At 45.9% G+C, this 26,656-nt stretch overlaps 1 protein-coding gene across 3 annotated transcripts in view; it reads right to left on the bottom strand.

The window, feature by feature from the left end:
- LOC148513528 (CMP-N-acetylneuraminate-beta-galactosamide-alpha-2,3-sialyltransferase 4-like) overlaps nucleotides 1–26,656 on the bottom strand; it is a 261,924-nt gene that overhangs the window by 167,005 nt on the left and 68,263 nt on the right. The window contains exon 1 of one of the 3 annotated variants that reach the window (XM_088481874.1): nucleotides 17,888–17,996. The exons of the other annotated variants lie outside the window; for them this stretch is intronic. The gene's annotated coding sequence lies outside the window, so the exon portion shown is untranslated. Of the gene's footprint in view, nucleotides 1–17,887; nucleotides 17,997–26,656 lie in introns of those variants that run through there. 3 annotated transcript variants of the gene reach the window in all.

The following is a 26,656-nucleotide window of genomic DNA, read 5'->3' as shown; positions in this document are numbered from 1 at the left end:
AATTACATGGAACAAGTATCAGAGCTAAAAGAAACAAGGTAAAAAGGCTACAGGATTTAACTGTAAAAAAAAAAAAAAAATCAAAGAAACAAAAGAATCTGATAGGAAGCTCCACCTTTCCCCGACAAAGAAAATAAAACTCTACATCAGAAAACAACCAAGATCAAGTCACTTTCATTAGGCAATAAGTCATTGGCAGCAACTGAGCACACCAGTCCATAAAAGATGAAAAACTCAACAATTTTCTTCCTGATAGACCAGAATCTTTCACAATATTGCCAGCAATCTACTAACAAAACTAGTACATAGTGCGATTCCACCAAAAATAGGCATCTTAAAAAACATATGGCTCAAGGAAAATACAAACTTTTTTTCTTACTGCATGAACTGCAATGTTGCAAAACCACCAGACATCAAAGTAACAAACCCAGCACAAATTTTAAAACAACTAGCAACAAAAGTGAATATACACTGAAAGAAAAGATAATGTAATGCAAAGGCGTAATATATCTTCTAGAACTCCCATGTGGACTCCAATATGTAGGACAAACTATAAAAGCACAAAAAAGTATTTCAGAGCATATCAAATAATAAAAATTAACTGGAAGAAAGGTTAAATCGCCAATTGATCTCCCCATCCTATGCAGAGATGAACGTTAAATTATTGCATAGATCTTACTTCACCCCGAAGCTGAGATGTTTGATACGGTCCTCATCAGACTCCAACTGATTTAAATGCTCACAGCCTGATTCAGATTTACTGCGTTGCATTGGTCATGCCCCAGGGAGCAGGAGTGTCGGGCAGCTGTACAGCAGGGCTGGCCCTGACCAATTTGATGCCCCAGGCAAAATTTTGGCTGGTGCCCCCTAGCACTGCCACTAGTTTTCGCCTCTGACCCAGCACCCCTCACACCTCTCCCATTACTCAGCAGCACAGATCATAGAAGTACCCATCACCCCGCACCCATAGCAATCCTCATCCACAGAGCTGTAACTAGACATTTTGGTGCCCTGTGCACCCCCCAAAAAGGGGCATTGCCACACAATAGTACTCCCAATTCAAATTACGCCACATAGTAGTGCAACCTTATACACGTCACATCACAGGATAGTGTCCCTTATTCACATTACATCATACAGTATTTCTCCTTATTCACTTTACACACGTTACACCACACAGTAGTGCCCTTTCACACGTTACACCACACAGTAGTGCCCTTTACACATGTTACACCACACAGTAGTGCACCTTGTACACATAAGCCCCTTACACATTATGCCACACATTAATGCCCTTGTACACATAATGCCACACAGTAATGCCCCTGCACATTATGCCCCACATTATTACACCTCAGCCTCCCTGCACAGCACTCATCCGGCCAATAAAACTGTGACCTCCTCACCTGCTTGGACTCTGCAGCTATTGAAGCCACCATGCTTGCGTTGTTCTCTCTATGCTCAGCTCGGCACTGTGTCTCTCCCTGCAGACAGGATCAGCCTGCTGAACTGAAGGCCCATGGAAGGAGGAGCTGCTGCGGCAGGGAATGAGCAGCAGCCCTTCTCTAGTGGCCATTTTTGTTACTGCCTGCTGCCCCCACTGTCTCTGCTCCCGCCAGCTGCATGAGCTGCTGCCTGACCGGAGCTGAGAGCTCTGATCGTAGTAGGGCAGCCAAAGCAGAGCCGCTTACGTCGTCCACCTGTCCCGGTCCTGCCGCTGTCTATAGGCATTGCCTAGTTGACTATGCCTAGGGTCGGCTATGCTGTACAGAGTTACATTGCCAGAGTGTTGGGCATTCTTATTACTGTTACTATGGCCTGGGCATTGTGGGACCTCCGTTCATCATCACCCTCAGTGGTAACACCTTTTTTTTTTTTTTTACACGCATTGCTGCAGCTTCTACAAAGGCAATATTGTCTCAATGGATCACTAAGGAACCTGTTCCCATTTCCTTAATGTTCCTGCAACTTGCACATTTATATCAAATGGACTGGATATAATGCTCATTAGATGTAGAAACCAGGGTTGAAAAGTTCTTCAGCATCTGGTTACCCTATTTTATCACTGTACCATTCACTATTAGAGAGTTTACCAGGCAAGTGGTTACACTAACATCCTATCCTGGTATAACCTAGAAACTTTAGCTAAAGGGTCCCCTCCTTTTTAGTATAATTTTATGTGTCCTAGAGATGGAGCAACTTTTCCTCCTGTTTAGCACCTACACTATTGAGAGGATGATATTATTTGTATTTACCTATTTGGTTACTCTGTGGTCTATTTACTAAGCCTTGGGTGGAGATAAATTGAACAGAGATAAAGTATCAGCCAATCAGCTCCTGTCATATCGCAGGCTGAGTTTAAGCCAATCAGCTCCTAACTGTCATATCACAAGATGAGTTAGGAGCTGGTTGGCTAGTACTTTATCTGTGTCCACTTTATCTCCATCCAAGGCTTCGTAAATAGACCCCTCTGTTACTTGATGCTTAGGGTTGTATTCAATTTGAGGCGAAAAGTCCGTTTCCGCGATACTTTTTCGCTGATGACGTCATTTTCGCCTGTTTTTGTTTTACCCGTATTCAATTTGGAAGACTTTTCGCCTAGTCGGAAAATCAATGCAATGTACTAGGCGAAAAAGTTTCGCCTATGAATAGCAGGCAGAAAAAAGTGCAGATTTGGGGTTTTGGGGTGCAATGTTGCGGGAACCCCCGTACAGCCTTCAGACAGTCCCCCAAAGGTAAACTGTCAAAAAAAAAAAAAAAAAAAAACCACTTAAGGACACCTCAAAAAATGACTTTGTAAAAGGGGGCGAAAAAAAAAAAGTTGGGGTGCAAAGTTAAAAACTAGCGAACTTGACTCTGGGGGGGGCCCCAAGTATGCCCCAAGTGTTTTTTTCATTGCAGGTGTTTGCGGCAGGTGGATTTTTCATGATTTTTTCAACTTCACTTTAGCAACTTTTAAATATGCTGACCCCCATTTTCAATTACCCCAAATTTGCTGGGATAAGTTATTTTCTAAAAAAAAAAACCTCCTGAATACTATTCTGCATCACGGATAGAAAAACGCTATTTAGCAGCTATTGAGCCCGTTTAAAAACATCAAATACATTCAGCAAGCCAAATCAGGGGGGTACAATAGGGGACCCCCATGTCAGAGAATCTTTTGGGGGATGTCAGGCTGATTTCCTCAAAACTGACAGTACTTTCCGCCTATTCAAGTTTCGCCGGGTCCCGTTTTCGCCTACTTTCAAATTGAATAGGGGGTAAAGCGGGCACGTGCGCGATACTTTTCCGCCTGCAAAACAGGCGAAGTAGGGGAAAAAGTATCGCGGCTCGGCTCAAATTGAATACGGCTCTTAGACTTATATGTGACCATGTTTTTACAGTGTTTCTTCCTTACTACCCAATGTTTTGCAAAAACTGGGGTTGGCATTTTCACGCAATCTATGATTGTTATGCATGTAGAACTTATTGTAATATTATTTTGTATGAACATTTCAATAAACACATTTACAAAAAAAAAGAACTAGAATAGCACAGTGTCTTAGCACACACTGGAATTCCATAACACATCCATCTCTTCTGAAACTGATGGGACTAAAAGACACACTGGAGAAGAGGGATCCCAAATGCCAATATATACAAGGAGCAGGCAAGATGGATTTACCATCTCTAGCCAAGAGGTCTAATCCTAGACTGTGGTCTGGGAACATTCCTATGCCCAATCTTCAACCTTAGATGGAAAGACAGCTAAACTCCACAGCTTTAAAGCTGGCCATACACCTGCACGAAAAGCATACGTTCCGATTCAGCATCCGACTCTCCGAAGCTCCCTGGCGGTCCCGGCAGCATGTTTGTTGTTTTTCTTAGCACAGGATCTGTCGTATGATCGATTCTGTGTCTCACGTGCTCATTAGGGAAACAGTCATTGAAATAACTTGAATTGCCGCACGATGGATCGCATGAACAAAATAAATGGCACGATCTGCACATGATACAATGGAACATATGGGCTGCACATCTGATCATAAGATCCGATTAAAGGAGCTGCGGGAGCGCGCATCGGATCTTATCTTACTAAAAAATACACGATTTTTCACAAGACACATCTTAAGACTCGTCGAAAATCGGGCAATCGGCCCGAAATCGTGCAGGTGTATGGCCAGCATAAGTCTGCCTGACTTTATAATCACTGAAACTTCTTTATCATCGCAAATTAGAGTGAGCATAAGGACCTATAACGAGTTACTAATGTTTAATATTTAGTAAAGTGCATATATCTCAACTTGTTTTTATTATCTTACATATCGCTGTAATTTCATATAAATGTACTTTTATGAATATCAGCAATAATGGTGCATTATAGGAAATTTAAAGTGAACATTTCCATTCCAAATGTTTAAGATTAATTGAATAGCTAACTTAAACCTGTTAAACACAGCAAATGAACATCACCCAAAGGAAGCTCATTATTGGGTGAAACACATCAGATTGATTGACATGTCCACAGCACACAACAATAGTTCCAGAACGGCAATTCACTGTGAACCCACTGTAAAATACACAGGGTCTCATTCAGACCCGCTTGCGAGCGCTGTACGCTCACAAGCAGGTCGATGGTGCCCAAGTGCGCATGCGCACGACAGCGGGAGCTCCCGGGAAGCCGTCGCTCCAGGTCTCGCACCAAAGGGGGAGTGCTGTCGATGGTGAGTGACAGCACGCCCCCTTTGGTGGGCGTGCCTGCCCAGACGGAGGCATTCCCATGGGAACACCTACCGTCTGGGTCCGGCCCCACTGACATCACTAGTGATGTCAGTGGGAGTGATTTTGGCTCTGATAGAGCCAAAATCACTCCAGGGCTTGCGGCCACGAGACCCTACCGCAATGGTCTCGTCGCAAGCCCGATGGTCGCAATGGTCTTGACCATCGCGACCATCATCATGGACGCTCGCATAAGCTGTGGGTGGCAACCCACAGCTATGCGAGCGTCCAAGAGGCCGCACTAATAAAAAAAAAAATGCCCTGATTCAGAGCGGGCGCACGTTCAGAGCGTCCGGCTCTGAATCAGGCCCTCATTCCTTTAACTCCCAATATATTTATTTTATAATTTGTACACATTGTACATTATCAGAAACATATCCATACATTGGTATATTTAAGGGCGATTCAATTCAGCGCAATGTTGTATAGCCCTGGGAGAGAGTTCCAGAGCTATTCAATTCACCGCGCTGTTAGCCTAATTACCGGCTCAGCGTGGCACTAACAGCCTCGTGGCTGGCACTTTAGACAGAGAATGCCGATTAGCGCGACTAAATACCCAGCTTTGGTTCCGCTAATCGGCATTCTCCGACTTAAGTGTCTTTAGTCAGACTTAACAGCGTGCTGAATCGAATAACCCCAGGAACTCCTTCCCAGCGCTATTAACAGCGCGCTGAATTGAGTCTTCCCCATTGTGTCTAATATGTAACACATTTATAAACCGCCTATTCTCAGACACATCTTTTGCACCAAACATTGGGCTGGTGCACGTGCACAGGGATGATGAGGATGATGGTATGTACCAAATAAAGCGGAACTCTGCACATGGCCGAATAAGCACATTTAGGGCCTGGTTCAGCAATGAACGCAGTTGTATATACGCCTGCAATCGGTCAATTAATTTGCACTGCGCATGCATCGCAGAGCGCAAGCCAGATGCTGCGTTCTGAACTGCGGTCGCAGAGTGACTGACAGGAAGTGCCGTTTGTGGGTGGTAACGGGAGGGTGGTCAGGCGAATGTAGGTGTGCCAGTGCGTTTCAGTGCACCATCTGAGGCGTCATAGTATGCGCAAAAGTAAGCAATTTCTGAGTAAAGTCTTGGCTTCCCTAACTGTTCGATGTTACCGATGGTTTCGCCATGTTCCCCTAGTATACGGATGTGAGTATGAGGAAGTGGGGGTCTTTGTGTCAGGCTGCGATCGCAATGTGAATGCAAACATTTACATATCACTGCTGATATTAGCAACTGCGTTGCGTGCGTATAAGCAGCATAGCGATCCATAGTGAATTAGGCCCTTAGTCCCTGAACGCAATGCGAAAGCAGATTTGTACCTGGACACACCATGCTGCGATGATGGTGTGTCCAGGTGCAAACACAATTATCTAGTATGCAGGAAAAAAACAAGCCTGCTATAGCATTTAGTACATAAATACTGGGCAGTTATATCCTTGCTTTATCCTCCGCAGCACAAAAGGATTTTACCAGGGAGCAAAATGGCACCTCCTAATATGTGTTTGAACGTCTGTCCACTACCTCAGTTATTTGATTAACTTCAAATTTAGCAGAGAATTCTAATGTACACTGAGAGGGAGGTGATCAATCTCTGCAATCACCTTAGCAACAGGGCATTGGATATATGGAAGGTCCGCAGACTCCGCTTTAAAGTAGCAGAATTGCAAAGGTGGCACCACCTCCTAGGTCTTTATATTCACTGCATATTCCAGAGGAACCTGCGTTGTACTTATTACATAGTGCACAAGTAACACATTATAGCTAAATAAAATAAACAGAGCTTGATGGCCTGGTGACTGGGGATACTGCTGTCAATCAGTAATTTTACGTATACATTTTAACATAATTGGTTACATAAATTAATTTTGTAACACGAGGCTTAAGCTGACCATACACCAGACAAACTTACCTCCAATCATCAACTAGTGGGTTGTTTGGAATGAGAACCTGGTAATGTATGGGAAAAAATGACAATCAGCCATACAGATTTAACCAACTTGTCTAAACGACCATTTTCTTTCCCGGCATTTGGGAGCCAATGGCTGATTATATGCTCTTATACGGGTGTGGTATAAGAGATAGACAAAAATTAGTTAGACAATGTCTAGATCGACCCCAGTTGTTAGACAGTCAGTAGATCGACAGGTACAAAAGGCCGACACACTAAAGGCCGACACACTAAAGGTCGACATGTAAAAAGGTTGACATGTAAAAAGGTCGACATGTACAAAAGGTCGACATGAAAATGGTCGACGCGAAAATGGTCGACACGGAAATGGTCGACTTTTTTGCGTAAATACCATTCGGCCCCCTTGCGGGCTCGCTTCGCTCACCGCCCTGCGGGCACGGTGGCTCGCTTCGCTTACCACACGGATTTATTCCCCTTCCATGCCCACTTGGATGGTAGGGAATGACGTTGGACACTGGCTCATCTTAAGTGCCTAACCCTAAAAAAAAAAAATAATGTGTCGATCATTTTTGTGTCGACCATTTTCATGTCGACCTTTTGACCCTGCCAACCATTTGTACCTGTCGACCTTCTTACATGTCGACCTTTAGTGTGTCGACCTTTTGTACCTGTCGATCTAATGACTGTCTAACAACTGGGGTCGATCTAGACATTGTCTAACTAATTACTGTCTATCTACAGTCCGGCACCCCTCTTATACATTACCAGATGCTCATTCCAACCAGCCGACTAGTTGAGGTTGATCTGGTGCATGGCCAGCAAGATTCATAGGTGCTCCAAGAAAACTTTGTGCCACAAGATTCTATTTGTCTGATACAGATTGATTTTGTGTCACCAAAAAAAAAAAACTTTTATGCCAAATAAAAACAATACACATGTACAGCAAAGTAATTTTATCCAAGAAAATCAGTGTTGCCAATTACAAAACTATTTTGTGGCACCTCAAATGTGTGACAAAATAGTTTTTAGACTAGGTAATCAATTTTTTTTTTCTTTTATAAACGAATTGGATAACAGAAGAACAAAATATAAAGTTATACATACGATATACAGATAATCACTTTGATGCCAAAATAATACTGTACCACAAAGTAAAATTTCTTAGAAAACACAAATTCAAAACACATAGGGCGGAATGTACTAAAGTGAAAAATGCTGTAAAACCCCTGATAATGCAGTTTTCGGGGTTTTACCGCATTTCCCATATGTGCTAAGCAACAGAATGTGATGCATTCCAGGGCTTCGTCCCGGTGAGTAACTCCATCTTCAGGTGGCATTACCCAATAGAAGACTATAGGTTTATTTTCAGGACGCACCGAGAGGGATCCAATCGGATCCCTCTCACCTCCCCCTGCGGAGCGAGCGTCCTTCATCGCATTCACAGTAGGATGCCAGAGAGACTTCTGGGTGTTAAACCCGGAGGTCCCTCTCTCCGAGGGTATTGCAAAGGACAGCTCTTATCGGGAGAGCTATCCTTTGAGATTTAAATCGCATTTCTACGTATATACCGCGGTAATTAACTGTGGTATGTACCCGATATTGTGCTAACAAATGCAAATTTGCCAACTAACCCCTATACACAACTGTGTGCAAACCGCAGATGTTAAAAATTATTATAAAAACATTTTATATTATACCAAATGTAATACATATAAGAAGGAAGTTTGTTGGAAATGCCACATACAGTCGGGAGTGTCCTACTGTATACATTACCACTGTGAAACACAACAATGAGACTGCTTGTAGAATATACCTATATCTTGAGGCCCCCATACACGGTGCGATATCGCAGCCGATCCGACGGATTGGAACAATATCGCTGCTATATCGTTCCGTGTGTGGGTATGATATCGGCCAGTGCGCGCTTCTGTGGGACCGTACATCGCTCCTCCGGATCTTTCTGCATGTTCCGTTGATCTGGGGATGCGATGTACGATCCCATGCAGCGCTATGCGGGTGGGGTAGGGAGGTGCCGGCATATAGGACAGTCGGCCACCCAATCGCTCCGTGTGTGGGGACCGACCGATATGTCGGCCATTGGATCGGCCGTCGCATCGCAAGGTGCATATCACACCGTGTATGTATGTATGCCTTTACTCTTATTTCTATCATACAGAAGACACAAGCCAGGGGGTCAGGGTTATGGATATATGGGAAGTGTATGAATGGGGGGGCCTATGGTGAAGGGAGGGAGAGGAAGAAGGGGGAAGCAGAGGAAGAGCGAGAGAGAGACTGTCCTATTATAATTTGTGTTTATGTATATAGTGCCACAAGATCCTGCAGCATCATATGTTAAGGCAGTGACTTATATTACCAAGGCATAAAGGTCCTCATTCAGAGGTGGTCGCAAGAAGCGATCGCTCTCTCTGAATGAGGGCGGCCGCTTCATTTTTGAAGTGCGGCCTCCTGGTCCTTAGTTACCACCCACAGCTTAACGACTGACCAGGTTGATGGTCGCGATGGTGATCACCATCGCGACTATCGGGGCTTGCGACGAGACCCTAAGGTTGGGTCTCAGCAACCCCAAGCCCCAGGGAGCTTTCTGCTCTGATGGAGCAGGAAGCTCCCCACTGACATCACTGATGATGTCAGTGCGGCCGGCCACAAAACGGTAGGCGTTCGTTAAGGAACGCCTCTGTTTTGGAAACCACCCCCCCCCGGCCCGCCCACCAAACGGGGCAAGCTGTCGATCGACATCGACAGCCGCCCCTTTGGTAGCGAGCTCCGGAGCGAGAGAGTTTCTCTGTCGGCCCGGGGCTTGCGCGTGCGCAGTGCGGCCGCTGCGCGTGCGCAGGACTAACCATCGAGTCGGTTGCGAGCGCATCGGCGCTTGCGACCGACTCTAAATGAGGTCCAAAGTACCAACAAGATATTCAAGAAACATGAATGTAAAGGCCCCCATACATCAGAGATTGATGTATAAAAATCTTTCCCTTTTTCAATCGATTGTGGCAATTCTGCAATCTGCAATCGATTGATAAAGGGAAATTTTTTTTATACACAATCGATTGCAAATTGCACGATTGCTGTATTCAATCTCTGATGTATGGGGGCCTTAAGAATGGCTAGAAATTAAGCACAATAGCATATAGAGGACATAATGGGTAATGGTGGGTACACACTATACAGGTATATCTGCAGATGATGGTTGTCCATACACACTGTTCGCCCTCCTCCTCGCGGCTGCCGCTGTGTGTGAACGGGCAGTACACACCTGCTGATGGACAGATATGTCTGCAGACATATATGTCCATCGGCTGTGCAGCACAGCCAATGCGATATGTCGGCCAATGTATGTATGTCAGTGTGTACCCAGCTTTAGACGTATAACAAGCCAGTGTTGTACAAATCATGGAAGCGGCATGATACAAGGATGCCCAGGAGGGAGGGAGAAAGTGTGCAGTATGAATCACACCTCTCTATAGGATACAATATACATCACACTAGTAATAGCATAAAGCTGTTTGCCGTACTTTCTATCCTTGTAGTGATACTTATAGACAGACATGTAGTATACAATAGAGGTTTTTATTTCTTTTTCCATCCAATCTTTGGTAGAATACAGCCAAACCGTGCAGGGAGCTCGGTACTCAAGCAGCCATTGTCCTGTGTGATTTACTAAGCGTGTCACCTTTTATAGAGATTATCAGCTTTATTGCAGTCATTGCCTTCTGCATACACAGATAAGATTGCAGAGGGAATAATGATATCACTAGTTTGCATAATCATTAATCAGCTTAGCAACTTGCTAAACTAACAGCAGAACACCAAAGCTCACAGCTCCTGCCAGAGTACAGTTTCATCATCTTTACACATAGAAGGGACAACTTTTCAAACAGCTTATGGCAAACTTGCCCACTGGGAGAATAAAAAAATTCGGGGAGTAGACCATCCGCCCACTTCCCTAGGCCTCCGATGACACAATTTGCAACATTACGCAGCGGGGGACACCGGAATGACTATGTGAGTCGCATCATTGCTCCTCTCACACTTGGATCTCCCAGAGAGGAGATTGAAAAATGAGCAATTTATGGCACAGTGTGGACCTCATTTACCTAGCACACCGAATAGGCACCATAAACTGCCTTGGCATTGCACTGTTGGTTGAACTATATCAAGGGTGGCCAACCCAGTCCTCGAGAGTCCCTAACACTACATCATACTGTAATACTGCCATATTGCCGGTTTACTTAAACACGGTGCAATGTATGTCCATTGATCAATCTGCATTTCAATCAGCTGACCAATTGGCTCAAATGTAGGCTTAATCAGCCATATTATTTCTTAACAATCAAGGGGCCTGATTCAGAGCCGTTCGCTATTTGTGGTCGTTCGTTTAAAAACAAGGGGTGGCTATTCAAATGATCCGTACGCACATTGCAGTCTGTTCACACCTCTAAGTCTGAACGAGCGAGCAAAACATACGCTCGTTTATTTGTTAAAAACGCCCCCTGGCCGCTCGCATCCTACGTCATGTCCGCTATTTATTAGATTAATCGAGTACATCGACCAGCGTATGAACTGCTCGCTATTCTTGTGGTTGGTGTTTGCTACCACAAATTTGCGAGCAGTTCTGGCTATAAAATAACCCAGTGACGTGGTCAATGACGCTGCTGTTTTAAATATGCACACCCATAAAACGCCCGTTTTGACCTTTAAGCACGCCTGCGTTCGGATCTCCACTCCCCATTTTCAAGCACCTTCCCCTGTTACCACCCACATACGCCTCATTCTGTCACTCAAAATAGCAGGCCCTCGCTATATTGCGTACCAACGATTTTCGGCCGCACTGACTGGTTCGCGCATGCGTACTAAAAACCGTACGCATGCGCAGATGTGCAAACATCGCTCGGAACGAGCGTACTGCCGCTAACGAGCGGCTCTGAATGAGGGCCAAGGTGCATACACACACAACGATTTTTTGAACGATTATCATTTACGATATCGTTTATTGTTCAATCGCTGAAAAAATCATTCACTTTCTAAGTTAAAACGATGAACGATTATCGTTCATGCGCGTTCACGTTTGTAGTTTGTAGTACAGTCAGACTGACCAACTGAATGATTTTCATTAAGGGAATATGCAAAAATCGTTTGTAGTTCAAAAAAATCGTTCATTGCACTTTAAAAAATCTGACAGATAATCGTTCATAAAATTGTTCAGAAAATCGTTGGTAACAAAATCGTTGTGTGTGTATGCCGCTTCAGTCTTAAGGGCAGCTTGCTGAGGGTTGCAGCTTGATGTGGATCTGCACAAAGTGTGGATAAACTAAGTGTGCTTTCTGAACAGTTAAAAAAAAACAGTTGAACAAACATTGAACAACAGGTAATTACAACGCCATTTTTCAAAAACTTCTTTTTATAATCTCACTCCATGGACTCATCTCTAAAGGGGGGTATCCACTAGGCAATTTTAGCAAGCGATTGCACAATAACGACGTCGTTATCGTGCAATCGCTTGCAAATCGCGCATGCATCGGGCATGTTTTGGTCGGAAGCAACCAGCGATGCGCGTGCCCGCTGGTCGCTTCCGACATCTATCATCGCCCGTACATGCTGGTCAACCTGACGATCCCGTCAGGTTCAGCATGTGCGGGGATGATGGATGTGCCTGGACTGAACGAGTGAACGTTCAGTCTAGGTACATCACTAGATATACAAACAAGAGCACGATTGCAATGTCGTAATCGTGCTCTCGTTTGTATATCTAGTAGTGGATACCTGCCTTAAGACTATTACAGCCTTTACTCTCCCTGCAGCTAATCCCTCTGTACACATTGCCGCCTCATTAATCTACATTCCTCTTATGAACACACATGAGCTTTTTACTTATCTATAGACATTGACAATAACATCCACAATCTGTCGCCATAAAAATCTTTCATACAACTCCCACAATTATATTTACATCTCTCTCCTGCTGCTTCTATTAGCTGCTGACATATCACCAACTCCAGGCCCGACCCACATGCCACACCCACAACGGACGATAAATCACATAGTGTGCCTCCCATCACCCTCCAAGTCACTAAAATGAGGCTTATAGAATGCACGCTGCGTATGCAATAAGCTAACATCCATCCATGACTTCTTTATTTCACATTCGGTATGATTTACCGCCAGCCGCATGGTCGGCGGTCCAAATCCCGGCAGCGGCAGCTCGACAGAGTAGGAAATCCCGATCGTCCTAAAGGTAAGTATCAACTAACCTAATTTTACCCTCCTTTAGGGTGCCTAATGCTAACCTCCCCCCCGTGAATAACCCTAATCCCCCCTCTAAGTGCCTAAACCTAACCCCCCCTTCCCCGCTGCCTAAACCTAAGTCTCCCGAGGGGGGTCTGACTAACACTAACCTCCCCCCATGGGTGCCTAACCCTAACCCCCCTTCCCCTAGCCTGACCCTAACCTCCTGGCGGGGTGCCTAACCCTAAGTACCCCCCGGAAGCCCTAAACCTAACTCCCCCCCCCCGCGGCTGTCCGCGCCCGGCATCCCTTCGATCGGGATGCTGGGCGCTGGTCTCCCGGCGTCGGTAAAATGACAGATGTCTAGATTTAGACGCCTGTCACTTAACCCTCGCCGGGATTAAGTAGTCTGGAAGCCGGCGGTCGGCATTGCGTCCGCCGGCTTCCTGAACGTATACACTTTATTTCAACTAACCTCAACCTTCTGGCAATAACAGAAACATGGCTCACACAATCAGACACGGTCTCCCCTGCTGCACATTCACATGGTGAACTCACTTTTCACACACCTCCAGGCCTGGTAATTGTAAAGGAGGTGGGGTAGGAATATTACTGTCCCAATCTTACACATACACAGTTCTCCCACAGGCACCATCACTCACATTTACATCATTTGAAGTACATTGTATCAGGACTTTCACCCCTTTCTCTCTGCGAGTTGCTGCTATCTATCGCCCACCTGGGCCACCCCAACAATTTCTGGAACATTTTTCTGCCTGGCTCCCTCACTTCCTATCCTCTGACATCTCCACTATCATCATGGGTGATTTCAATATCCCTATTGACAGTCCACAATCTCCTCATGCCTCCAAACTCCTCTCTCTAACCTCCACTCTTGGCCTCTCCCAATGGACTGACTCCTCTACTCCTCAGGAGGTCACTGCCTAGATCTAGTGTTCCCCAAACTATTCTCAGTTTCTGATTTCACAATGCTCCTTTCCCTCTCTCAGATCACAACCTTATCACCTGCACACTCTCCTCCATTACATTATCCTCAATGTCATTGAAATCAACCAAGCCTCGTAAAACCTGCAGAAATATTAATGATATTAATTTTCAACAACTATCCAACTCTCTCCAACACCTACTCTCACCAATTTCTACATTCAGTTCTCCTGAGTCTGCTGCATCACACCTCGACCAGATTCTAGAAAAAGCCCTCAATGAAGTAGCTCCAGCTACCTATCACTTTCCACGTAGACTTATGGTGCGTACACACGGTACGATATCTATGAACGATAACGATATTTTTATGCAGAGACGACCAACAATGCGCATTCCCGCATGAACGATAACGATATCTATGATCGTCCGTACATGCAGGCCAACTTGCATGATATTGTCAACTTTGCCTGTTCAGAGATGTGGCAGGATGACTTCACTGAAAGATATCTTTAAAGTCATTGGTGGTACAGATCGTACCGTGTGTATGCAGCTTTATGGTACGTACACAAGGTCAGATAAGCTGTCAGATTTGTACGATAACGATCCTATCGTTATCGTTTAAATCTGACAACTTCTGGACCCTGCAAACGACCAAACGATGGTCGATGCGCGGCCACGTATTGTCGTTATCGACCATCGTCGGTAGTCCATGCAAGCAGGCATACCTGGTCGATATCGACCAGGTTAACCTGTTTACAATAGGGACCCGCGATTAACGATATTGACCAGGTATGCCTGCTTGCACGGACTACCGACAATGGTCGTTAACCCCAAGCGTCTTTTTAATACATTTAAACTGCTTCTTACCCCTTCCTCAGTCAACCCACCTGCTACTATCTGTGCACAAGATCTTGCTTCCTATTTCAAGGACAAGATTGATAAGATCCGAAATGAAATGATATGCTCTTCCTCAGCCAGTGACCTGCTCAATTCCCTACCTGAACCCTCTGGCACATTATCTTCATTTGACCCCACAAAGATGAAGTATCTACACTCTTCTCATCCTCCTACTCTATTACCTCTCCTCTTGATCACATACCCTCATAAATCAGTAAAGATCTTTCTCCTGTGCTCATCCCAACCCCAACTAAAATCTATAATCTCTTCTCTCTCTCTCTACTGGTATCTTTCCATCACTGTTGAAGCATGCAGTGATTACTCCCATTCTGGGAAAAAAAATTCTGGCCCTAACACTCCCTCAAATTACCATCTCCCATCTCTTGACAAAGCACACCTGTTAATTCAAAACCATTCCTGGAGACTACCTCATGAAGCTGATTGAGAGAATGCCAAGAGTGTGCAAAGCTGTCATCAAAGCAAAAGGGGGGTACTTTGAGGAATCTAAAATATAAAAACATATTTTGATTTGTTTAACACTTTATGGTTTACAACATAATTCCATATGTGTTCTTACATAGTTTTGATGTCTACAGTATTAATCTACTATGTTGAAAAAATAATTTAAATAAACAAAAACCATTTAATGAGAAAGTGTGTCCAAACTTTTGACTGGTACTGTATACCACCCCTCTTTGCAAAGTCTACAGCTCTGTTGGATTTCAGTACCATCTGTACACGGATGATACTCAAATCTACCTATCCTCCCCAGATATGTCGCAGTCTGTATTGGTCCGTGTCACTGAATGTATTTCTGCCATTTCATCTTGGATGTCATCTCGCCACCTCAAACTTAATATTTCTAAAAAATAATTAATTATATTTCCACCGGCCAATAACAGTTACCAACCTGATCTCTCTATCACTATTGATAACTCGACAATCTACCCTGCCCCACAAACAGGCTGCCTAGGTGTCATCCTTGACTCTGAACTGTCCTTTGTTCCCCACATTCAATCTGTCTAAAAATCATGTTACATACGTATAAAATACAAATCCAAAATTTGACCATAACTCACACAAGACACTGCAAAAACTCTAATCCATTCACTCATTATTTCCCGCATTGACTTTTGCAATAGTCTCCTTACTGGTCTTCCCAAGAACATGCTCTCGCCATTACAATCCATTATGAATGCAGCTGCGAGGCTGATCTTCCCTGCCAAACATTCATCGTCTGCTGCTCCCCTATGTCAGTCCCTTCATTGGTTGCCAGTTTTCTACCGTATTCAATACAAAATACTTTCACTTACACATAAAGCTATTAATCAAACCACACCAACATACATCTCTTCACTCATCTCAAAATATCTCCCAACCCGACCTCTCCGCTCAGCATACGATCTGCGTCTCTCATCCCCGCGCATTACTTGTTTCCATTCACGGTTACGCATAACGCAACCAGGGGTGCCGAGAGGGGGGGGGAGCGGGTACAGATTACCCGGGCCCAGGCTTCCTGAGGGGCCCGTCGGGGGCCCGGGTCCGGTGCTGCTCCCCCATCCCTTCTCTCTCAGCAGCCCAGCACACGTCATGTGCTGAGCAGCAGCCACAGCATTCTCCTTTGCCTGTGGGGGGGGGGGAGAGATCACACTGATCGCACCCCCCCTGGCTTTGCGCCGGGCTGAGGGGATTACAGTGCCCCCCTCCCCGGCGCGCAGTGCCTCTTCGCGGCTCCGCAAAACTTTTTTTCTTGCTCGAGGGGGTGTGGCCACGCCTCCCGCAATTAGGCCACGCCCCCTCTGTATCTGGGCCCGCCGCGGCTCTCTACGGCCCTGAACGCAACAATCGGCCGATTGCGTGCGTATAAGCAACTTCGTTACTTGCTGAATCAGGCCCTTAGGGCGGCTACTTAGAGCGTTTGTATGAAAGAGCTCTAAGTCTAAGCCTGACACGCTGGTATCTCTCAATGCAGGATGAATTTCAACTGCAGTAATAAGATGTATGGAAATAGCAGTAATAATAATTTCTCAGATAGGGTACTAATGCTCCTTTGCCAGCTCAGAGCTTTTATATATGGAATTTGCTTCTAAAGAAGAACAAGATGTTTACATACAAAACAAATAAGGGAAGTTGCAAAACCAAATTACCAGCAAAAGGTGCAAATAAGAGGAGGTTCAATTCATTACAAAAAGCACAAATGCTAGTGGGCATCTTTCATAGCATAAAACAGATTTAATTTAAAATGTAAGAACATAATACATAATAAAGGGACCTCCGAATCAGGCCCTTAGTTACATACATTTACAAATAGAAAGTTTAAACGGGAAACAGCCGGGAAGCCGGTGGACGGAATCCCGACTGCCGGCTTCCCGACTGTATAATCCCAGCAAGGGTAAATGACAGGAGTCGAAATCCCGATGCCTGTCATTTTCCCTACCCCGGGAGCCCGACACCTAGCTTACCGATTGAAGGTAAGCCGGGCGGCAGGCGTGGACAGACGCGTGGGGGTGGAGGCTGGGGGAGGGTTAGGTTTAGGGTTCCCGGGGGGGGAGATTTAGGGTTAGGCACTTCCCCGGGAGGTTAGGTTTAGGCTAGGAGAAGGGAGGGTTATGGTTAGGCATCCCCGGGGGGGAGGTTAGGGTTAGGCACCCCCCCGGGGGACTTAGGTTTAGGCGGCGGTGAAGGGGGGGTTAGGTTTAGGCAGTTAAAGGGGGGATTTGGGTTAGGCACTTAAAGGGGGAGGTTAGGGTTAGGCACCCCCTAAGGGAGGGTTAGGGGGGGAATTAGGTTAGTTTATACGTACCTGAGGACGATCGGGACTTCCGCCTCTGCCAGGATGCCACTGTTGGGATTAGAACGTCCGGCGGTAAATCATACGGAATCTGTTTAAACTATCCATTTGAAGTAGCAGCCAGAGGGCAGGCAGTCTTAATTAATCTGTACACACTGACAGCAACACTTACAGGTTACTCTGCCACCAAGACAGGCAACAAATACTCCCTTTTGATAGATGAGGGTAAAAAGACAGTCATTCATAAAATTGCTCACTGTAACTATGCTACACATCTAATAAATAATACATAGTGTGGGTTTTACTGACATGGCAGAATATTACTGATACTTACTCTGTGAGAGCCGGTGGGCACCTGTCAGGCTATGAATAGACACCTCTCACTTTAGTTTCCAATGCTTTCCTTTCTGCAGCGAATGTGAACTAACACTTTTCCTGATCTGTAAACTCTTTGTACTGTGATATATTTGCATGGGAGAGTCCACAGCGAGAAGCTACAACCATACGGACTGCTACAAGTTACTGAATGATGGTTAGGCCTCTGCAGTTCTCAGGATATGAGTAATTTCCTTAAAATGAATTCAGCATCATTGCATCTAACGGTTCTATAAGCTGTGGTGGGCGGTGTCCCTCCAGAGTACTCTACTCCTTTTTGGAAAACAAGTGCTCTCGTTTCCAGACTACCAACCTACTTCACACATCACATTATGTACTTTTGGTCTGCACTCCCGGGAGTCCAGGAGAATTGCTGGAAATCCGGGGGAGTAAGTCTGAGTATATGTATAGGATAAGACATAATTTGACATGATCCCTCAGCCCATAAATACATCCTGATTTGCGTTTCCTACCTTGTAGCTGGGTCTCCTTCATAGTCCCAGCTTTTTCCTGGGCCTGATTATGCCACATATTCCCTGTCACTACAGATAAGTCATTGCATTGTGACATATCGATAAGGGGTCTATTCAGTATCAGTGTTGATATTGGCCATAATATTTGCGGACAACATTGACACATACGGGCAGATTCAATTACTAATTTCCATGCCAGACTTATTCAATTACCGGGGATTCCTTGCGCACGAGGCCCCGCAGTCGGACTTTACCTTGCAGCTCATGGAGGTGCGAGGTAAAATCCGCATAAAAAACACCAAATCGGGCTCGCGCGGGGGGGAAAAAAAAAAAACATTTATTCCGCAGTTTACGTGGAATCGTTGTGTTTTCGCGCGTCAGTCCCGATTTTTTGGAGGGAAAAGGGCTATTTTATTGAACAGCGTTTTCTCCCGCGCGTGGGGATTTTGGCAGGCAATTAGTCGCAGGGTATACCCTGCGGCTAATTGTATATCTGCCAATGTCTTTTTTTTTTCTCATTACTCTTCCCTGCTATTTAGCAATAATCTTCTCGGGGGCAGCGGTTGTCCAAAAAGACTGTCCTGTACCATCTCTGCATAGTATACATGTATATATACGGTATGTACTGCCAGTTTTAGGGGTATTAACATTTTTTTTAAATAATTTCAAATAAGCTAGACTTCTTGCCTCAAATGCCCAAACTATAAATCTGAGTACTCATTAACCCCTTTCCTCTGTCCTTTGTTCATGTTCTATTTAACGTTTCCAAAAGTGTACTTCATGGGGAATAATAATTTATATTTACAACTTCCCAAATAGGCTAGATGTGAGAACATTTTAAACATTTTCATACAAAATATTCACCTAGTTCAACATGTAGTAGCAAAACTTTGCCCATTTTGCCAGTAGAATATAGTCTCATGTGTTCTCAGCCCCACAACGCATGATGAGTGAACGGACATTCATCAACCTAGGGAATCGTTCACTATCTATTCCTGCAAAATGTACAATTCCAGTGCTGAATCTAGCAGTACTGCGCACCAAAAGTACAACTTTAAAGGTGTCGTGCCCGCAGTTCAAAGCTTTAGAGAGTTGAGTGTTTTCCCACAAAACTGATGCCACAACTCTAAAATGGGCTAACCGTGCCCAATATGCCTATGATCCACCCATTCCCAGTCCAGCAGTTTTCCCACCTGGCCACTGGAAACCGGAAAGTCCACCCGAAAAATCCGAACTTTTAGTTGAATGTTCATCTGTGTCTGAGACCTATGCATTTATTGTATAACGCCACAGATCACATACCAGTGAAACATGTCAGAGTGAATGAGACCGTATTGATGACTGCAGCACTTTCATAGTATCATAAGCAGCTGGGGACACAAGCTCTGCAAGATTTATTTCTGCGAGCAGGAAAACCAAAGCACTACTGTAAAGCAGTGATCCCTTTACAAAAAAATATATAGCTTACAAATACGGTTGTGCAGGCATGAGAAGAAGCTTGGTATTTTCCATTTAGGGCGGTATTCAATAAGGTGCGAAAAGTCAGTTTCTGCGGAAAAGTTTCGGTGGTGACATCATTTTGCCTGATGGAAACTTATCCCCGTATTCAATTCCAAAGTCTTTTTGCCGATGCAGAAAGTCAATGCATTGGAAAAGATTTGCCTATGAAAGCTGTCGAAAAAAAGTGCGGAACTGGGGTTCTGGGGTGCAAACTTGTGGGAACCACCCTGCACCTTGAGGGCAGACCTCCAAAAAAGTAAAAAAAAAAAAACTTAACACCCCAAAGAAAGCACTTTCAATTTTTAGGGGGGTGAAAAAAAACAAAGTTGGGGTAGAAACTTAAAAACTAGTGAAATAGACTTCAGGGGGTCCCCAAGTATGCCCCAGGTGTTTTTAAGATTGCAGGTGCTCGCGGAAGGTGGATTTTTTTAGTTTTTTAATACTTCACATTAGCAACTTCAACATATGCTAGCCCCCCATTTTCATGTACCCCAAATTTTCTGGGACTAGTTTTTTTGATGAAAAAATATTGCTTAATCCCATTATTCACCACTTGCTAATAGCAAACTTATGGAGAAAAAAAAAACAATATCTTTATAAGGGGTACTAGAACACCCCTATAGTGATCTCCTATGTTAGTGCAGCTTTTCAGGGGTACAGAGTGTTTCCCCCATTTTGACAGTACTTTTCGCCAGGCCTGAATTCACCGGGTGCTGTTTTCACAGATTTCTAATTGAATATGGGGATAAGCGGGGATGCGCACGATACTTTTCCACATGGAAAACCAGCGATGATGGCGAAAAGTCCGGCATGCGATAAGTACAGGACTTTTCGCACCCAAATGAATATGCCCCTTAGCCTTTGGTTGTGTCTTCTGGCTGCTATTCATTCTGCATAGTAACATAACTACCATGGTAATCAAGGTCACATGACACATGAAAGAGCGAGCAGGGAGGTTTTACCTTGTTATGCTTTGATACGTATCACCCTAAGGGGTAAATTTACTAAAGGTCAGTTTTGGTCGAAAAACACAGGGCCTGATTCAGACCCACTCGCGAGCGGCTGTCCGCTCGCAAGTGGGTCGATGGTCTGCACTGCGCATGCGCACGACGGAGGGAGCTCCGTCGTGCGCATGCGCGAGACGCGAAGGACTTTCCTTCGCTCGTTGTGTCTGATCAAAGGGGGCGTGCTGTCGATGTTGATTGACAGCACACCCCCTTTGGTGGGCGTGCCTCCCAGACAGGGGCGTTCCCAAAGGAACGCCTACCGTCAGAAGCCAGCCCCACTGACATCACTAGTGATGATAGAGCCAAAATCACTCCGGGCCTTGCGTTTGAGAAACTCAACCGCAGGCTTCGGCTCGCAGTGGCGATGGTCGCGATGGTCCGATGGTCAAGACCATCGCGACCATCATCCTGCACGCTCGTATATGCTGTGGGTGGTGACCCACAGCTATACGAGCGTCCAGGAGGACGCTCCATAATTATGGAGGTGGGCCCTGATTCAGAACGAGCGCTCTGGTCAGAGCGTCCGGCTCTGAATCAGGGCCACAGTACTTACACACTGAATATTGTACATCTTTATTACACATGAATTCACTCACTTACCCGCATTCACACTACATTCTTACCTACTCCCAGAAGGAGCTATGGGCCTGATTCAGAGCCGGACGCTCTGACCAGAGCGCTCGCTCTGTATCAGGGCCCTCCTCCCTGAAAATGGAGCGGCCTCATGGACGCTCGCATAGCTGTGGGTTACCACCCACAGCTATAGCGAGCGTCCATGATGATGGTCGCGATGGTCAAGACCATCTCGACCATCGGGCTTGCGACGAGACCCTGCGGTAGGGTCTTGGTGACCGCAAGCCCTGGAGTGATTTTGGCTCTATCAGAGCCAAAATCACTCCCACTGACATCACTAGTGATGTCAGTGGGGCCGGACTCAGACGGTAGGCGTTCCCATGGGAACGCCTCCGTCTGGCAGCCACACCCCCGGCACGCCCACCAAAGGGGGCGTGCAGTCACTCACCATCGACAGCACGCGCCCTTTGGTGCGAGGCCCATGACGACGGCTTGGCCGTCGTTATTCGGGTCTCGCGCATGCGCACGACGGAGCTCCCTCCGTCGTGCGCATGCGCAATTCGTTACCATCGAGCCCCTAGGTCCTCTTCTTCAATAGAAGTCCAAGATCTTGGTGAAAAAAAAATGCAGGGAAGAGCCCAGGGCTGGTTAATGATCTGGAGTGGGGACCCTTTTTGTTCGGGGGGAGGGGCATCCCCACTTTCTGGGGATTGCCAGCCCTGGGCTGACCAGTTTGGGGATGTTTAATGCTTTGGAAGAAGGACCCCATAATGCGTGTCTTCCTGCTGTGGTATTACAGCTATAGTTGGTATAGCCTGGTGCTGGTTCATGAAAAATTGGGGACGGATCCCACGCTGTTTTTCCCCCTCATTTTCCTAGTAATGGATTCAGGTTCAATACTTTAGGTTCAATACCACTGTCACGCTCTGGACAATTAAAACCACTGTCTTACCTCTCCGTTACCTGTCCAGGATAGCACAGAGGTCCGCTCACGCTGCACATCTCTCCCTGCTGGTGCTGAAGTCTGTCTGTGCTGCTCCTGCCCCATCTGCTCAGTGTCCTGTTACTGAGCATGGAGATGGCTCTGGGCTCACAGCGTGTCTTCCCAGCATGATGGCACACAGGCTGCACGTCAGAGTTCCCTCCTAATCAACAGTATGGGCGCAGCCATGTTGGACTAATCGCAGCATCCGATCCATGGGGATCCTCCCCTTTAAATTACATTTCCAGACTGGCCTTTGTTGCCAGTACAACGTTGCTTCTTGCTGAAGTTACAGCTCAGTGCTGAGCTCCCAGGTACTCTTTAGTCCCAGTCTGTTATATCCAGTTCCTGTATCTGGTAAACAAGTCCTCAATACCATCTTGCACACCAATCTGGTTTTTACCACTGAGACTTGTTCTTACAGCCACCTTCAGCTCCAGCCGATAACTCCAACCATCGGTCTCATACGATTCTTCCAACCTCGGACTCATCAATTAAGTTCCTCGATTCATCAACATTGGTTCCAACCAATTAAGTTCCTCAATTCATCAACATCGGACTCACATCAATTAAGTTCCTCAATTCATCAACATCGGTCCCACTCGATCAAGTTCAACAATTCTTCAACATCGGACTCATATCAATTCAGTTCTTCAAATCTTCAAAATCCGTCTCAAACCGATCAATTTTTCACTATCGGATTAAAAGCCATCAAGTTTCTCAAATCATCAACATCGGTCCAACCGATCCAGCTCTCAATCCAGCATCATCGGTCCCAATCCGATTCTGCTCATTTATTCAGTATAAGCTCCAGTTCTCATTCCAACCTGCTGTTTAATAAAGACATTCTATTCCTGTCCTCGCCTTCGGGCCCATCATCCGCTGCCGTATCTCTATCGCCCCTTCAGCCTCCCACGCCTGTTCCTACCCAAACCAACCCTCAGACGTGACAACCACCCTGCCACAGCTCCCCATGCCACCGGCTCCTCCTATTTTTGCAGGGCTGCAGGGAGCTTGATGCCGTGATGTCCTTGCATCGTACTTCCAGCAGCACCTTGCCATGCCTGGCTTCAGATCAACTGAAAGTCTGAATCAGTAGTACACTACACTACTAGTAGTAGTAGTCATCACTCTGAATCTGATTATGCTGCTTTGTATCAAATGTAAGTTCCTTCTAAACTCCAGTAGTGTTCAGAAAGAAATTCAAGTCAGACTTAAGACTCCCACACACGGAGTGATATAGCGGCCGATCCAATGGATTGGAACGATACCGCAGCTATATCGTTCCGTGTGCGGGCATGATCGCCTCCGCTGCGCACTCCTCCGGATCTTAAATAGCTCCGGGCCCAACTTACTGGCACTATTCGACTCCCGCTGAATTGAGTCGTCCCCTTAAAATATAATGTTAAGGTGGCTTCCATACACAAAAGATCGCAAAACAAATGCTAGAAAAAGAGTAATCTAATTTTTTTTAAAAAGGAAACATTTTCGGACAGAGGGCCTAATTCAGACCCGCTCGCGAGCGCTAAGCGCTCGCAAGCGGTTCGATGTTGGCCCAGTGCGCATGTGCACGACGGACCCGGCTCAGTCGTACGCATGCGCGAGACCAGGATAGCGACGGGCAAGCCGTCACTATGGGTCTCGCTACAAAGGGAACGTGCTGTCGATGGTGAGTGACAGCACGCCCCCTTTGGTGGGCGTGCCTGGCCAGACGGAGGCGTTCCCATGGGATCGCCGACTGTCTGGGGCGGGCCCCACTGACATCACAAGTGATGTCAGTGGGAGTGCTTTCGGCTCTGGTAGAGCCAAAAGCACTCCAGGCCTTGCGGCCACGAGACCCTACCACAAGGGTCTCGTCGCAAGCCCGATGGTCGCGATGGTCTTGACCATCGCGAACATCTTTCTGGCGCTCGCTGTAGCTGTGGGTGGTCACCCACAGCTATACGAGCGGCCAGGAGACCGCTCTACAAATGAAGAAGGACGGCCCTGATTCAGCGTCCTGCTCTGAATCAGGGTCAGATTGCACTGTAAACTGATTATAGGACAGCAAACAATAAAGCAGACCTGCTGATCTGTGATTGCTCCACTATATTTAGAGATACCTACAGGAATCCTACAGCAAAGTATTATACCGTACTACAACATATAGATGGCAAAGCAGTACCACAAATATATATGTAGCCTATAATGTAAATTGTGGGGTTAGTGGGAGTTGCTAAGGAGATCTTTAATCATTAATAATAAGTCAGCTGGTTGTAGTGCTGGGACTGTCAATCAGCACCATGGTGACTGGATAGAGGGGTGAACCATCCATAGCTATATGGCTCACTGTAGCCGTTTTCCCCTGACAGCAAGGAGGATAAACTGTAACTGCTACCTGGCGACGGCTGAGTAAAGGTCCAATGAATTAAAACTAGACGCAGTAAGGATTTACAAAAATTGTCACAACACACACTGAGATCAAAACGCTACAAAACAGTTTCATTGGCCAATTAGGTAACTTAAGCAGCGTATCCACTTGCCGACTGAGGAACGTTTGAACGATTAAAACATCGTAATCGTTCAGTCGTTCCTCATGCTGTAGGTACCCACAGGCACCCTCCCTCATCCCTGAACATGGTCAATCTGTCGTTATCGGCGGATTGACCGTCATGTTCAGGCGATGATTGACGTCGGAAACGACCAGCGGGAGCGCGCATCACTGGTCGTTTCCGACATTATACTGCCCGATATATGCACAGTTAATGAGCGATTGAACGATTACGATGTCTTAATCGTTCAATCGCTCTGTTTAATTGGCAAGTGGATACGTGGCTTAAGTCCCAAATGGTACAAATCTTTACCTGTGTGGATGTAAAACAATTGTCTCAATTAAAAACTCAATCAGGACATAACAGTGGATTTATAAAACTTAAGATATGAAGGAAAAAATGTATCATGTATGAGGGTGCGGAGATTTCTTGGTTCATTATTTATCCATTACTTCTGACTGAGTTTATGATCAAGAAATTAACAGATTTAAAATGTTATATATCAACTAAATAATGTGATAAAAGTCCAGGTTAATGCAGCCAAATAGCTAAGTGGGAAACACTGAGTCATGCAACGGAAATGTGTTGTGTATACTGGTAGGTTTACTAGAATAACTGACTTTTTTGTGCTAAAAGAAAACTCACCCCACTGTTTTAGAGTATAGCTGTTGCCCGCCGGCTTCGCCCACAATGAAATCGCTTCTGCCAACATTTTTTTCTTTGAGGTGTTCTAGTTGTATTCCTTTGCACAGGGCCCTGTCGCGGGAGTGGCCCACATGACCAGCAGCGCTATACAGACTGGTGGCAGCAGCACCTTCACCCACCACTCACACTAATGTCACTATGTGCCCTGTGCACAGACTACCATGTAGCCTATCCTATTCACCCACCACTCACACCAATGTCACTGTGTGCCCTGTGCACAGACTGCTATGTAGCCTATCCTATTCACCCACCACTCACACCAATGTCACTGTGTGCCCTGTGCACAGACTGCTATGTAACCTCTCCTATTCACCCACCACTCACACCAATGTCACTGTGTGTCCTGTGCACAGACTGCTATGTAGCCCTCACCAACCACTCACACTAATGTCACTGTGTGCCCTGTGCATAGACTGCTATGTAACCACTCCTATTCACCCACCACTCACACCAATGTCACTGTGTGCCCTGTGCATAGACTGCTATGTAACATCTCCTATTCACCCACCACTCACACTGTCACTGTGTGCCCTGTGCATAGACTGCTATGTAACCTCTCCTATTCACCCACCACTCACACTAATGTCACTGTGTGCCCTGTGCATAGACTGCTATGTAACCACTCCTATTCACCCACCACTCACACCAATGTCACTGTGTGCCCTATACACAGACTGCTATGTAACCTCTCCTATTCACCCACCACTCACACCAATGTCACTGTGTGCCCTGTGCACAGACTGCTATGTAACCTCTCCTATTCACCCACCACTCACACCAATGTCACTGTGTGCCCTGTGCACAGACTGCTATGTAGCCCTCACCCACCACTCACACCAATGTCACTGTGTGCCCTGTGCACTTGCTGCTATGTAGTCCTCACCCACCACTCACACCAATGTCACTGTGTGCCCTGTGCTCAGACTGCTATGTAACCTCTCCTATTCACCCACCACT

Source organism: Taudactylus pleione, unplaced genomic scaffold (genome assembly GCF_031769625.1).
Source record: "Taudactylus pleione unplaced genomic scaffold, aTauple2 ptg000278l, whole genome shotgun sequence".
Lineage (NCBI taxonomy): Eukaryota > Metazoa > Chordata > Amphibia > Anura > Myobatrachidae > Taudactylus > Taudactylus pleione.
This window is presented reverse-complemented; position numbering and strand designations above follow the sequence as displayed.